This window comes from Gopherus evgoodei, chromosome 8, assembly GCF_007399415.2.
Source record: "Gopherus evgoodei ecotype Sinaloan lineage chromosome 8, rGopEvg1_v1.p, whole genome shotgun sequence".
In the NCBI taxonomy this organism is placed as follows: domain Eukaryota; kingdom Metazoa; phylum Chordata; order Testudines; family Testudinidae; genus Gopherus; species Gopherus evgoodei.
The window spans coordinates 46,842,659-46,848,658 of NC_044329.1; positions in this window are offsets into that span (position 1 = coordinate 46,842,659).

Here is a 6,000-nt window from a genome sequence, read left to right on the forward strand (position 1 = left end):
TATGCTGTCTATATGTGTGTATCAATTTTGTAGTTGAAGTTATGAATATTGACTCTATACTGTCTGAATTTCAAACCTCTGCTATGCTTCTTGGTGACATCCAAGACAAGTTGGTGTTAGCTCTGCCTAGCCTGCTTGATGGCCCATTAAGGACCATCAGCTATACAACTGACCCATTGAGAGAAGGCAGATACGCCTTGTAACTCAGCAAAGTATGCAGGAACTTGCTCATGAGACTCCAGACTCCATTTTGCTGTAATTTTCCACAGTAAGAACAAAGAGGTGTTCTTACACCTGGAAAAGACTATAAAAGGCCGATGCCTCATCTCCATCTTGTCTTCAGTCCTGCTTCTTATCTCTGGAGGGACTTTGCTACAAACAGAAGCTTTGAACAAAGGACTGAATGACCCATCCCAGCTATGGATGTACTCCAGAGGCTTGATTTAAACCTGCAGTTTATTTCATCACTGCTACAAGCCTAAACCAAGAACTTTGCCATTACTGTATGTAATTGATTCCATTTAAACAATTCTAGCTCTCATCTATATCTTTTTCCTTTTATGAATAAACCTTTAGATTTTAGATTCTAAAGGATTGGCGCAGTATAGATTGATTGTAATAGCATTGAAGAACAAGGACGGAGAGACAGTAATTCACAGGGCAGGGATGGAGGAGGTCTGCAAGGACTTCCATACAGAACTGTTGAAATCAAGAATCAAAGTCCCTCTCCCAATGCTCCAAGAGTCAGAAGAACATGTCCCCCCAATAATCATCAGCGAAGTCTGAAGCGCACTACATCAGATGAAGAAGGGAAAAGCTCTAGGCAAAGATGGAATAACGTCAGAAATGATTTCTGAATGAGGCAAAAAACTTTGGAAGGCGCTCGCTTTTAGATTCAGTTGATATCTCAAAGAAGGAAAAATACCATCAAGCTGGAAGGAATCAAATACCATCTTGCTGTAAGAGAAAATCTTAAGAACTATTGCTCTATATTCCTGCTCTCTCATATCTATAAACTCTTTACAAAGGTGATAATGAACCGACTCTCGTAGATGAACAACAGCCAAGAGAGCAGGCAGGGTTTCGAAGAAATTTCAGCATGATCAACCATATATTTACCCTTAGCCAGCTCCTAGAAAGAGCGAGGGAATACAAACTCCTGCTGTGCATTGCTTTCATCCACTATGAAAAGGTCTTCGATAGCATCGAGTTCAACACAATATTAAAGGCGATCTCAGAGCAGGGCATTAACCTGCAATACATCAGTTTGTTGAAGGAAGTGAATACTGGATGTACAACAGACATTACTGTCCTCGAAACTCGCCTCCGCATCCCAATCGAGAAAGGCATAAAGCAAGGAGATACGATTTCACCGAAACTATTTACCGCCTGCCTTGAAATGATAATGAACAAGATCAATTGGAGGAGTGGTGTTTATATAAATGGAGAATGATTATCTCATCTCAGATTTGCGGACGACGTACTAATTGCCGAAAGCACCAACCAACTGCAGAGCATGCTACGAAGACTTGACAAGAAAAGCAGTCAGGTCGGTCTGAAAATGAACCATTGCAAAACAAAATACATGCGATCAGACGTCTTATGAAAAGCCTGAATAACGTTAACAGGAGAAGAAATTGAAGAAGTGCAACAGTACATTTATTTGGGCCAAGAAGTTAATATGCGCCAAGACATGAACGGAGAACTCTTGCGAAGGATTCAGGCAGTATGGTGTGCGTTTAATTCCATCAAGGACATCCTCAAAGGGAAAATCGACAAGACCACACGTACAAATATCTTCAATTCAACAGTGCTGCCAGCCATGCTGTATGGCAGTGAAACATGGGCACTGACGAAGAGAAAAGAACAGCAGCTGTTGGTAGCTGAAAGGGCAGTGGAATGAGCTATGTTGGGAATTTCCCTTCTGGATCGTATCCCAAATGAAATAACTAGAGAATGCAGCAGTGTGAAAGATATTATTGTGGAAAGCAGATATAAGATACAATGGACGGGCCACATAGCACGGTTCACGGACAATAGGTGACCACAATCATTACTGAGTGGTATCCGTGAGAACAGAAAAGACCACCTGGTCAGCCTCCAAGAAGATGGGAAGATGACATTATAAAACATTTTGGACGAACGTGGAGAAGAAAGGCACGAATGCGAGAAGAATGGTGGATGTGTTGTGATCGGCGCAGTCTTAAAGACAGCTGAAGACTGATTGATCCAGGTGATCCAGGTGGTTTCTACCCAGTTTCCACTTGCAGTCTTCTCATGACCTTTTCTTTAGCGACAAATGTATTGTGTAGATCTTAATTACAGCCACTAGGGGTCGGACGTCTATGTGCTATATTAATATGATGCAGTGTACTTATATATATTGCAACTACATGAAAAGATCATTATGAAGGCTGCATGGTCATGCATGCAAAAGTTAGGAGAGGCCAGAATTTAGGTTGCCTGCATTGAGGGGTCAGGTGTGCTGAAAGGGGCATGGAGTCCAGCAAAGGGCTGGCCCCGGTTTCTGTCACCAGATCCATTGCTGGGTCCTGTCTCCCCTCCTCCCATTGCCCATTTTCATACCACGGGGATGGGATTCTTCCTGTCAAAATGTGGTTTTGTTATATTTGCTTGGGACAGCTGCTGTGAGGTGTTTCTGGTACAAAATGCAGATCTGAATTACAAAGCACCCCCCAGAGATGGCCCTGCTTCAAGTATGGCTCTGCTTTGACGAGTGACTATGGAAAAATGGCAACTTCAAACTCAGTAGATTCTTTGTTCACAGAAGTCACATCTGCTCACTTTAGTGCCTATAGTACATTTACACCATTTAGCCTGGAAGAGCCAGCAGAGCTAAGTAAGCAAGCTGGGTTCTATTCTTTCTTGCATGTCATCCACATTCCAAACAGTTACATCTGTTACAACCCCACAATCACTCAGTTACAATCCTCACCCTAGCCTCTTCAAAGTAATGTGGCTTCACCCGTGTCACTGGGGACATAATGAGAAGACCATTAGGTTGCACAGATGCCTAGTGAGGACTGCAGGATCTTTACCCTGGTGATGATGCTTGAGAAGAAAGAACCTGGCTTGGCTCTAAGGAAGGCAGGCACTAAGGAAAACCACACCACCGCTTTAGCTGAAAACTAGGAACCTTGCTGTGTTAATACCTAAGAAGCAATAGTGCAGAACCCCATGATGAGTCACTTTTCAGAGCAGGGCTGCGCTTGAAAATTTGCCTCTAATTTGACGAGTTGTCACATAATAGGGTTCCTTTTAACTAAATAGTCCTGCTTTCTATGGAGACTGAGTGTCAGATCTGATGCCTTTCCAGAAATGATTGGTCTGTAAAGAATTCTTGTAGGCACCCAGCAAATCTTTTAATTTTTATTATTAAAATCAAGATAAGTTCTCTTACCGAAATCACATCTTGTGTTGATCTGTCTGCATCATGTTTGTTCTCCAAAGCATCATCCAAATGATTGTTTGACAGAGGAATGATGATGGTAAGTCAAGAGTTTCTGTTGATGGCAGCTGGGCCACGGGACAGAATATTGTTTTGTTTTCACGTGTGCATTGGTATTAGTCTGTGGAGTTGCTGCACTGCGGCCTCTGGAGTCATACAGGTTACATTTAGCCATGGTTCTGGCCTCTTCTGAACTGTATTCCCAATAATACTGTTGCTGCTTTGGCCCAAACAGTTAGCCAGTATCTGGGGCCTTGCAGGATTGTTTCTCTCAGGAGAGGAAATCAGTGATAGGAGTTACGTCCAGGGCCGATGCAACCATTTAGGTGGACTAGGCGGTTGCCTAGGGCGCCGAGATTTGAGGAAGCTAAAAAGCGCCCTCAAATTATTTTTTAAATGGTTGAGCAGCCGCTGCTGCTGGGACAGAGATGGAGTCTGAGCTACTGGCGGCAGCCGGCAGCCCAGGTTGTCCCCTGGGTCAGGGCGCCTCCGCGGCAGCCCGCAGTCCAGGGGGTCCCCTGGGTCAGGGCGCCGCTGTGGCAGCCGGCAGCCCAGGGTGTCCGGAGGGGGCGACAGGCAGCTCCCGTGGAGCTGCCGCAGTCGTGCCTGCAGACGGTTGGCTGCTCGCGCGGCTCCGGTGGACCTCCTGCAGGCACCACTGCGGCAGCTCCACCGGAGCTGCGGAGCACCAGACCCTCCGCAGGCACCACTGCGGCAGTGGAGCTGCCTACCTGCCCAATCAGGGCATAGTGGGGGGTGAGGGGAGGGTTGAAGTATGGCTGATAAGAAACCTTATCACTGTTTGGAATGTTCAGTGTCCCCCTTAGAAATGCTAACATGCTTATTCAGCGAAGTTTTGATGTACTTGATACATGCTATTAGATCGTCAATTAGGCATCAACGAGATAATTTAAGAGTAAATGTCTTTTTGTTTGAAGTACCACTGAACACTAATCTGTCCATTGCCCTCTCCCTCCTGTGTTACTGCTTGAAGCAGAATCCTGGGTAACAGTAATGGGGATGCTGGTAAAACATTTTAAAATATTTCCCCTTTATAATGCCACATTTTTAATACAATTTTAAAATTAGATTCCATAATTTCAAGGCACCGATTTCCCCGTTTGGACAATTAAATTGCAATTGTCGGCATGAACATCATTTTAAAGCTGGGTTTTGAAAATCTAATTTAACTTCAAAAATTAATGGCCAAAAGATGGGCACATGAAGTAAGGTAAAAGTAATTAACCGAGGGTCTAGCATTCACTCCCAACACCGCAAAAGAGCTGAGGGATTTCCAAAGAACTCCGACACCACTACAGTGTATCATTCAAACGCGAGAACATAGTTACTACAGATAATAAATAATAGGTTACCTGGGTTGGAAATAGATCTTTGTGGAAGGGAAAGCAGGAAACTTATCTTTTTGATTACAGAATTATTTTGCTTCTGGATCCATTAAAATCATAACCGATTTTTTGGGGGAGGGGATGTGGGGAAGAAACTCTTTTCTCTACTAGGTTTGTTTATAGGCAGCTGAAAAGAAAAGTTAACCGGCTTTACACAGAACTGAAACCTAAAGGTCTCTCCTCTCTCCTTCTCTACTCTGACACCTCTGGGCTATTCCAAGTTAACTGTCATCTAATTGCTCAGCAAAGAGATAGTGGCAGCAATTAGACATAGCCCCCATCAGTTCAGGAGTCATTAACACAGTACAAAGATATGCTGCATGCTTTCCGTGCACCCAGGCCTAATGAGGGACTGGGGGCAAGAAGAGCAGGGCGGGGTGAGCCCCTAGGGAGTGAGCCGCAGAGAGCCAGTGCCCAGGAGGCTGAGAGGGCAAAGGGCTACAGGGGTGTCCCCACTGCTATTTAAAATGCAGATCCCACAGTGGTACCTCTCCATGGGACAGAGCCGGTTCCTCACAGAAGCTTCTGTCCAACAGCTCTTCCTTCTGCAGCTGCTCTTTGTGCTCCAGCTCCATCCATGGCAGCTGAACCCCCTGTCCTGACTGCAGCCAACCCCTCATCCCCTGCCCTGCCTCTAGTCAGCCCCACACCCCTTCCCCTGCCTCCAGCCAGCCCCTCACCCCCTGTCCTACCCGCAGCCGCCCCTGCTGCACCCCCTGCCCTGCCCACAGCCAGCCTCACACCCCCTGCCCTGTCTCTAGCCAGCCCCACACCCCTGTATCCAGCCAGCCCCTCACCCCCTGCCCGCAGCCAGCCCCACACCCCCTGCCTTGCCTGCAGCCAGTCCCACACCTCCTGCTCTGCCCACAGCCAGCCCCACACCTCCTGTCTCCAGCCACCCCACGCCCCCTGTCCTGCCCACAGCCAGCCCCTCACTCCCTGCCCTGCATGCAGCCAGCCCCTGGTGCACTCCTTGCCCTGTCCATAGCCAGCCCCACACCACCTGTCTCCATCCAGCCCCTGCCCTGCCTGCAGCCAGCCCCACACCCCCTGCCCTGCACGCAGCCAGTCCCGCACCCCCTGTCTCCAGCCAACCCCACACCCCATGTCCAACCAGCTTCGCAT